Here is a 10112-nt window from a genome sequence, read left to right as displayed (position 1 = left end):
GAGAGGACGAAAAGAAAAGAATTGAATCTACTATTAAAGTACTTGTTTCATTGTTCTTCTGGCCATAGGATAGAGTAGGGCAAGACAGATAGATTTCGTAGTCAATATTATAACAAATATTATATGTACATACTTCACAGGAGAATTCACTAGAAAGAAATAACTATATCACAAAAAGGCATGTAATTAGTCAACAGGTTATAACCAAATCACTAATGAAAATGAAATGGGTAGCAAGTTGTCCTCCTTGAGTCAACAATTTTTCAAAATTGCTTCATTTCTTTTCATCCTAAAAGATGATAAGTGAATAGTCTTTCCTTCAGTGCTGACTCTATTTGTTGTTTCAAAGACAATTTTTTTGGAGTTTGATACATTAAGGCACCAAAAGAGGCAATATGAATTAAGAGGTATATCTCTAACTGAGGATGAAAGAGTGCACTTATCATGATGAGTGCCAGTGTTGTATGGAGGTGTTGAATCACTGTCTTGTACACCTGAAACTAATATTACAATGAATATTAATTAACTGGAATTTAAATAAAAACTCTAAGAAAAACCAAGAGATATGTCACATATAACTGATATTTTCACTTTCCCACTCATAGGAGGAAAAATTAAAAGAAAACTGTAATTTGCTCCTATTCTACTTTTCAAAACTTCAGAAATGTATATAACTTTGACTCCTAATTTTATCTTTAAGCAAAAAGGATGGTGCCACTGCATAAGTTGATGAAAACTGGACATGATACTAAAGGTGAGCGTGAGACCTGACGTGAAGGTACTTAATACTTTGACTTCTGTATTTCAGTCCCATAGTTATATTCCCTCATAGTTTTGTCAGTCACTACCCTCTGTCTACTTGTTGCTAGGCAACTGTACGCTTATCTCTCCAGTTTTTTTTCTGAGCTCTTTTTGCTTTTATAGTCCATACCACACTGCATCACAGGTGATTATCAAATATTTTACTTTGTCTTCTAAGGGATTTATTTGTGATGGACTTGTTTTTATCTCTAGTTACTTTGTAACTTACTTGGTGCAATTTATTTGAAACACAAAGCAGGTGTTCCTAACTCTGCCACTAAAGAGATGAATTCAACTCATTGTGCTTTAGTGTCCTTATCAATAAAATGAAAAAAGGTGAATTAGATTAATGATCTGTTAGTTCTTTCTCAGCTGTAAAATTCTAACTTTTGTGGTTAAAAAGACACTATCAAGAAAATGAAAAGACAACCCACGGAACAGGAAAAATATTTGTAAATTATGTGTCTGATAAGGGTCTACTATCCAAACATATAAAAAAAACCCTTGTAACTCAACAGTAAAAAAACAAATAACCCAACTTTTAAAATGGGCAAAAGATCTAAATAGATATTTCTCAAAATAAGATATAAAAATGACTAATAAGCACATGAAAAGATGTTCAACATCATTAGTCATTAAAGAAAAGCAAATCAAAACTGCAAGCTACCACTTCACACCCACTTGGATGACTATAATAAAAAAAGACAATAACAAATGTTGATGAAAAATTGGGAAACCTCATATATTGCCGATGGGAATGTAAAATAGTGCAGCTGCAATGGAGAATAATTTGGCAGTCCCCCAAATGTGAAACATATGACCCACAATTCTACACCATGGGATATACCCAAGAGAAATGAAAACATATGTCCACATAAGAACTTGTACAAGATTGTTTATAGAAACATGACCCATAATAGTCCAAAAATGAAGACAATCCAAATGTCCATCTACTGATAAATGGATACACAAAATGTGGCCTATCCGTACAATGGAATATTGTTCAGCCATAAAAAGGAATGAAGTATGGATACATGCCAAAGCACTGATGAACCTTGCAAACATTATACTAAGTGAAAGAAGCCAGACAAAAAGGCCACATACAATATTATTCTGTTTGTATTAAATGTCAAGAATAGGCAAATCAATAGAGATAGAAGATAGATTAGTGGTTGCCTGCAGGCAACTACGGTGAGAGGGGAGTGTGGGAAGTAGCTGCTAGGGTACAGGGCTACTTTCTATGAGATGAAACTACTCTGGAAGTAGATGGTTACTGATGCCTGTACAAGTTTGTAAATATACTAAAAACCACTGAACTCACACTTTTAAAAGAGTATGTTTTATGGTATGCAAATTATATTTTAATTTTTTTATTATATTATTTTAATATATAACATATTATATTTATTATATTATATTTTAATTATTTTAAGTGTAGGACTGACCTATATATATATGTGTGTGTGTGTGTATATATATATATATATATATTATATTATATATATAGTATATATATAAGAGCTTGACAAATAAACAGGTGCAAATTTGGCATTCTTGTTTTATATATTTATATATATATATATATATATATATATATGATATATATACATAGCTTCACAAACTGGTGCAGATTTGGCATTCTTGTTTTTTTTTCCCAGCAGATGGGTAGTATAGTATATATATTATATATCTACAGAGCTTGACAAATAGGTGCAGATTTGGCATTCTTGTTGGTTTAATTAATTATATAATAATTAATTATTAATAAATAGTTGGTTAATTAAATAAATAATATATAATATATATTTTATATATGTATTTTAAAAAACAAGAATGCCAGGTCTGCACCTGTTTATTTGTCAAGCTCTGTAGGTGGAAAAAATAAACAATAAGCTGGACCCAATATAAGTCCTAGCCCCAAAGCACCTTCCATATATCCAGCGTACCTATCTGTGGAACCCAGCTTATGTCCTAGTACTATCAGCCCCACAGATAAATACCACACCAGTCCACCAGTTCTAAGCTACCTAGGATATGCCCATAAGTAAATTAAGTGAAATCAGCCCTTCATCCCATTTGGTTCTGGCTAGATGACTATTGGTGTAGCTAAATTATAATACATGCCTCCTCCCTGGGATATTTTAATTCCGTATGTATACCACCCTATTAATTTTGATGACTTCTGTCACCACTGTTCACTCATAAATCGTGGGAACCCAAATTTGAATGAACTTGTCCCACTTCCCTGTCAGCTACTTTTGGGTAGGCATGCCATCTTTTAAGTCTTTATGTTCTTTTCCTAGCAGATAGTAGGTATCTGCTGAAGGGATGAATGGATGTACAATCAGTGTCTACCATGTGTCAAGCTTTATCCTACATGCTTAGGACAAAAATCCCTACTCTCGGGGTACTTACACTGTAGTGAAGAGATATATGCAACAACAAAAAATAAGATAATAGTATGACAGAGATTACAGAGATTAAAATAAAGCAAAGACATGTTTCCAAAGAAGACATCCAGATGGCTAACAGACATGTGAAAAGAAGCTCAACATCATTCATCATCAGGGATACAAATCAAAACCACGATGAGATACCACCTCACATGTGTCAAAACTCGGGAACCATACGGAGGTTCCTCAAAAAATTAAAATTAGAACTGCCTTACAATCCAGCAATTGCACTACTAGGTATTTATCCAAAGGATACAAACATAGTGACTTGAAGGGGTATGTGTACCCCGATGTTTACAGCAGCATTATCAACAGTAGCCTAACTCTGAAGAGAGACCAAATGTCTATCAACTCATGAATGAACAAAGAAGATGTGGCAATATATAAAATGGAATATTACTCAGCCATCAAAAAACTGAAATCTTGGGTGCCTGGGTGGCTCAGTGGGTTAAGCCGCTGCCTTCGGCTCAGGTCATGATCTCGGGGTACTGGGATCGAGTCCCGCATCGGGCTCTCTGCTCAGCAGGGAGCCTGCTTCCCTCTCTCTCTCTCTGCCTGCCTCTCCATCTACCTGTGATTTCTCTCTGTCAAATAAATAAATAAAATCTTTAAAAAAAAAAAAAAAAAAAAACTGAAATCTTGCCATTTGCAACGACATGGATGGACCAAGAATGTATTATGCTAAGTGAAATAAGTCAGTCAGAGAAAGACAAACACTGTATGATCTCACTCATATGTGAAATTTTTAAAAGATTGTATTTATTTATTTGAGAGAGAGAGAACGCAAGCAGGGGGAAAAGGACAGAAGGAGAAGCAGACTCCCCACTGAGCAGGGAGCCCGACATAGGGCTCAATCCCAGGACCCTGAGATCATGACCTGAGCCAAAAGCAGACTCTAACTGACTGAGCCACCCAGGCAGCTCTCATATGTGAAACTGAAGAAAGAAAACAGGTGAACATCTGGGAAGTGGGAAAAGGAAAAAAAAAGAGAGAGGAAAACAAGCCATAAAAGACTTTTTTTAAAGATCGGGTGGGAGATTGGGGTACCAGGTGGTAGGTATTATAGAGGGCATGGATTGCATGGAGCACTGGGTGTGGTGCAAAAATAATGAATACTGTTTTTCTGAAAATAAATTAATTAATTAAAAAAAGATCTTATTTCTTTATTTACTTATTTTTAGAGAGAGAGAGACAAGCAGGGGGAGGAACAAAGGGGATGGAAGAGGGAGGGGAAAGAATCTCAAGCAGACTGTCCTGAATGCAGAGCCCAACGTGGGGCTCACTACCCCAAGACCATTATCCAAGCTGAAACCAAGAGTCAGATGCTCAATAGACTGAGCCACCCAGGTGCCCTGAGACTCGTGACTGTAGAGAACAACCTGAGGGTTGTTGGAGGGATTGGGTGCGGGATGAGCTAGGTGGGTGATGGATATTGAGAAGGGCGTGGTTATCATGAGCAATGGGTGTTGTATGTAAGTGATGAATCACTAAATTCTTCGCCAGAAACCAGTATTGCACAGTTAACTACCTAAAATATAAATTTTAAAAAATGAATTAATAAATAAGTAAAGCAAAGGAAAGGGGTATAAGGAATTCTGGAAGTGAGGGAAAGTAAACAAGAAAGGCCTTGCTGATAAAGGACATTTAAGCAAAAAGGTTAAAGAGGTGAGGGAGTGAGCCATGCGTAATCTGAGGCAAGCACACTCCATGCAGAGGGCAGAGCAAGTGTAAATGTCTTTATACAAGAGTGTGCTTGCAGGATTTGAGAAAAAGCTAATTGGCCATTCTGGCTAGAACAGAGTGAGCAAAGGCAATGTAGGAAGAGATAAGGTCATAGAATTGGGGACAGGACCATCACATTCAGTCACATAGCCTATGCAATACGCAGTTCCAGGGTTGTGCAATAAGGTGTTCCAGTAAGTGGGTGGGGCAGGTGCAGCCAGTAACAGATCACATAAGCCTGAAGGCTATTGTAAAGGTTGGATTTTTACCCTGAGTGACGGAGAAAACTACTGGAGGATTAGAGCAGAGACATAACGTGCTCTGACTTAAGTTTTGAGATTATCCTGGCTTCTATGTGTAGGATAGACTTGGCAGGTAGTGGAAAAGGCAAGAGCAGAAGCAGGGAGACCAGTTAGACCGGAAAAGCAGGTAGCGGTGGAAACGGTGGAAAGTAATCTGATTCCATATATATTTTGAAGATGGAATCAACAGCATTTCCTGCTAGGTATATTCCTTGATATATCCCAGGGCCTAGAAGCACAAAAAATATTTACAGAATGAGTGGATTGGATTAGATGTCAGATGGAAGAGGATTGGAGCATATTCCAGGGGTTTTAGCCAGAAAAGAGGATGGAGCACAGGCCTGGAAGGATGGAACTTCCTAAGGTGCCACTTCCTAAGGTGAAGAGATGAATGACGAGGTGACCAGATACATGGTATTATACTTGCTCGGTTAGTGAAGAAATTAATTCAAATCCATATGGATGCAAATACTGTAAGAAGAGGAGATATAAAAAAAAATCAGAGTATTTAGGGGCACCTGGGTGTCTCAGTCATTAAGCATCTGCATTTGGCTCAGGACAGATTCCCAGGGTCCTGAGATCACCCCACATCAGGCTCCCTGCTCAGCGGGGAGCCTACGTCTCCCTCTCCCTCTCCCTCTGCCTCCCCTTTCATGCTATCTTGGCCCCTCGCTCTCTATCTCAAATAAATAAAATCTTTTTTTAAAAATCAGAGTATTGGGACGCCTGGGTGGCTCAGCTGGTTGGGCAGCTGCCTTCGGCTCAGGTCAGGATCCTAAGGTCCTGGGATCAAGTCCCAAGTTGGTTCCTTGCTCAAGAGGGAGCCTGCTTCTCCCTCTGCTTGTGCTCACTCTCTCTCTCAGATAGATAGATAGATAGATAAACAGACTATTTAATGGCTTTCAGTTATATTAAAACTTGCTATAAAGTTGGTGCTGGTGAAATTTTCTGGTACTTTGGATTGATTTTTGAGAATAAACCAATAAGGAGGAATATATTCTATATTTTCCTCCTATTTTACATTTTTCTCCTATTGCCTACATATGTTGATTCTTATAATCCCCCTCACACCCTTACACTCCATGCCTTGTTTGAATGGTGTGGGGGTAAGTGTGTATTGCTAGGTATTTTCACTGTTGCTGCTCAACAAACAAACTAACCATGTTGGTGTACATAAATTTTTAAATTATGCCTCTTGGTCAAAATGAGTAATAACTAAAGTGGTATTTTATAAAGGAGAGTAAGCCCTTCTATTTCTGCAAATATTTCCATTTGCATTAATCTAGATTAGTCAGGAGGGAGCAAGAGAGGTATTGGGGCTCATCAGGATTAGGCCATTCCAGAGGATTTTGCCTACCCAGGTTACCAGAGTTGAAGTTGGAAATAGTTCCTTCTTGCTAACATACCCTGTTGATTTCTAGATTGTTGAAGGCTGAGAAAAGCCACAGAGGTGGGAGTAACGATGAAGCACAGTATCTCTGCCTAAAAAGGAAGGAACATCTTGCCTTTCTCCAGTCATTCACCGAACACCTCTTATGATTCTGTCATACAACCTTGAGCTTTCAACCTCAAGGTGCTTACGCTCAGTGAAAGCAAAACAGCCAGGGAGAGAAGGGAAGGAACCTTCCTGTAAAGAAATTGGCCTACGGGGGCAATATCTCTAACAGGGAGGCAGCTACGTTTTTTTTTTTTTAATTCTGAAAAGTTCAGTTCCATCAATCTGGTAAATGACAGAATTTGTGAGATTATCTTCTCCTTGAGGTTCATATATCTTTAACTTCACAAGATGAATTAGACATTAGATATTGGGTTTTCCGGACTTACAAATTATAAATCACGCTGAGACACAATCTTTTGTCATGAGGCTTTTTTCCTTTAGCAAAACAGTACTGCATAGGAAGAAGCCTTATATCAGATATTCATTTCCTTTCTATTCTTCATAAGGTCTGAAGAGAATATGAGCCTAGACAACTATTAGAGTAATATGGTTGAATTAATTCCAATCAAAAACAGCTATATTCATTCAACATTCCTACTCAAATATCTTCAGGATTCTAGCCAGTGCTAATAAAGACCAGATTGCCTTAGCTTAACAATGAAGATGTGCATGTGTCTTAAAAAATAAAATTTAATTTAAAAACCAGATTAAATGAGTAACATGGCTGATACAAGAAACTAAAAAAAAAAAAAATGATGGGGACTATGGCAGTCAGGAATCTTAGGGTTTCAGCTAAAAGAGTGACAGTTGTTCTGCCCCAACCAATTACTGCTACACCAGAAAGTGAGCCCTGTGTTCTGATCTTTGGGTTTTTCACGCAAAGTTCTAAACTGATGTTTTAATTTATCCATGTTTTCACTTATGAAATTCAAGTTTTTAAATGCTCTGTAAGCCAAAAGAAACTTGTATAAGGAACAAATTCTCAATTTCTGTTCTGTTTACCAAGCCCAACCCATATACCTAATCTTTTTAGTTTCCACTACCTCACTTTGTGTAATCCTGTCCTGTACTGTGTCTTCACTGTTCCTCATCTCCTAATCTTTGTGATTATTCTACATGCTTTTGGTCTTCCTTCACTCTAAACTGCTCTTCCCTCAGTGCTACACATTACAGTTCTACTTCTCCCTACACATAAGACCTAAAACAGTAAACTCTTAGAAGAAAACATAGGAGAAAAGCTTCATGACTTTGGGTTTGGGAATGATCCCTTGGATATGACACCAAAAGCACAGGCAACAAAAGTAAAAATAAATAAACTCGACTACATAAAAATCTAAAACTGCTGTGCATCAAAGAACATAATCAACAGACTGAAAAGGCATCCTACAGAATGGAAGACAATATTTACAAATATTTTAAATAATAAGGGCTTAATATCTGGAATATATAAAGAACTTATACAACTCAACAGTAAGAACATAAAAAAAAGTGGGCAAAAGAACTGAATAGACAGTTTTCCACAAAAAATATGCAAATAACCAGCGAGCATATAAAAAGATACTCAGGGTGCCTAGGTGGCTCAGTCAGTTGAGTGACTGGCTCTCGATTTCTCAGTTCATGATCTCAGGGCCCTGAGATCAAGCCCCAAGTCAGGTTCCCCGCTCAACAGGGAGTCTGCTTGAGTATTCTTTCTCTATCTCCCCATCTGTCTGTCCCTCCCCATCCTCAAATGTGCTCTCTCTAAAATAAATAAATAAATCTTTTTTAAAAAGAGAGAGATACTGGGGTGCCTGGGTGGTTCAGTGGATTAAAGCCTCTGCCTTCCACCTAGGTTGTGGTCCCGGGGTCCTGGGAGCAAGCCCCACATCAGGCTCTCTGCTCGGGGTGGAGTCTGCTTCCTCCTCTCTCTCTGCCTGCCTCTCTGCCTACTTGTGATCTCTATCTGTCAAATGAATAAATAAACTCTTAAAGAGAGAGAGAGATACTCAACATTACTAATCATTAGGGAAATGTAAATTGAAATCACAATGAGATATATCACCTCACACCCAATAGGGTGGGGTTTTTTTTTTGTTTGTTTTGTTTAATGAAGGTTAGAGACTTGTTTTTGCAAGATAAAAAAGTTCTGGAGATTGGTTGCGTTCAATGGGAATATACTTAACAGTAATAAACTGTTAAGTATAGATCATAAATGGTTAAGATCATAAATTTTATGTATTTTTACCACAATTTGAAGTATTAATAATTAAAATAATAATATTAACTTATTTCTCAATGATCCATCCAATAGAAGCTGCCATTATTCCCATTTTAATCTTGGTAGGCCCTAACATAGTTGGCCCTTATTAAATACTTGTTTAATCAATCTGTAAATCAAACCATCATTTTCTTTCCCTTTGTATCCCAAAGCAGAATAGGAGGCAATGCACCAAGTTCAGAAAGACTAGAGAAATGTCAAACTATGCTCACAGTAAACAAACTCTAAGAGCAGGAATAGAAAGCTTCTAGAACTGCTACTAAGTGAGGCCTGAAGCAATTTGGGGGGCTCAAGCTAAACCTTGGGTGCCAAAGGCATCTATGCTTGGCCATGATGAAGACTAAGGACATGCCTAACTCCTATTCAAGATGATTTACAATGCCATGAAACCTGTGAGATCTTGAATATTAAAGTTTCTAATTAAAGCAATCATAATCTTTATTTAATTGCTCTTTTTAAATCACTCTTTCCAATACTACTATATAGTCTGCAAACCTATGAGAGTTTGGGGTATTTTTGTCCTTCTCCCTAGGCTTAAGCAATTAATGAAATCAAGGCATTTGAGTAAAATTTTTCATTTGAACAACTTCCAACTCACTAATTATTTTTTAAAGATTTTATTTATTTATTTGACAGACAGAGATCACAAGGAGTCAGAGAGGCAGGCAGAGAGAGAGGGGGAAGCAGGCTCCCTGCTGAGCAGAGAGCCCTATGTGGGGCCCGATCCCAGGACCCCGGGATCATGACCCCAGCCGAAGGCAGAGGCTTTAACCCACTGAGCCACCCAGGCGCCCCCAACTCACTAATGTTTAACATGGAAATATATTAATACAGAATTAAAACAAAACAAAAAAACTCCCCCTTCCCTGAAATTCCCACAGTGTCAAAATGTTCTCACACCCACACATCCCCCAAGGGTGCTAGATAGACCACATTGAAAACATGGTTGCTCTAGAGCTGGAAGGAGGTTATAGGTCATTCTCACCTGGGCCTGAGCCTGAGAAGTGAATGAGGTCACAGTTGTATGATGGAACAAACCCTTTATTGGATTCTTGATCTGACTGAAGCCCAGAAGTGGTAGGTAGCGCGGCTTAAAAGTAGGCAAATATCTGGATTTTTTAGGAATCGATGCTGAGTCC

The sequence above is a fragment of the Neovison vison genome, chromosome 5 (assembly GCF_020171115.1).
Source record: "Neovison vison isolate M4711 chromosome 5, ASM_NN_V1, whole genome shotgun sequence".
Classification (NCBI taxonomy): domain Eukaryota; kingdom Metazoa; phylum Chordata; class Mammalia; order Carnivora; family Mustelidae; genus Neogale; species Neogale vison.
The sequence above is the reverse complement of the archived record's forward strand: the minus strand, read 5'-3'. Positions refer to the sequence as shown.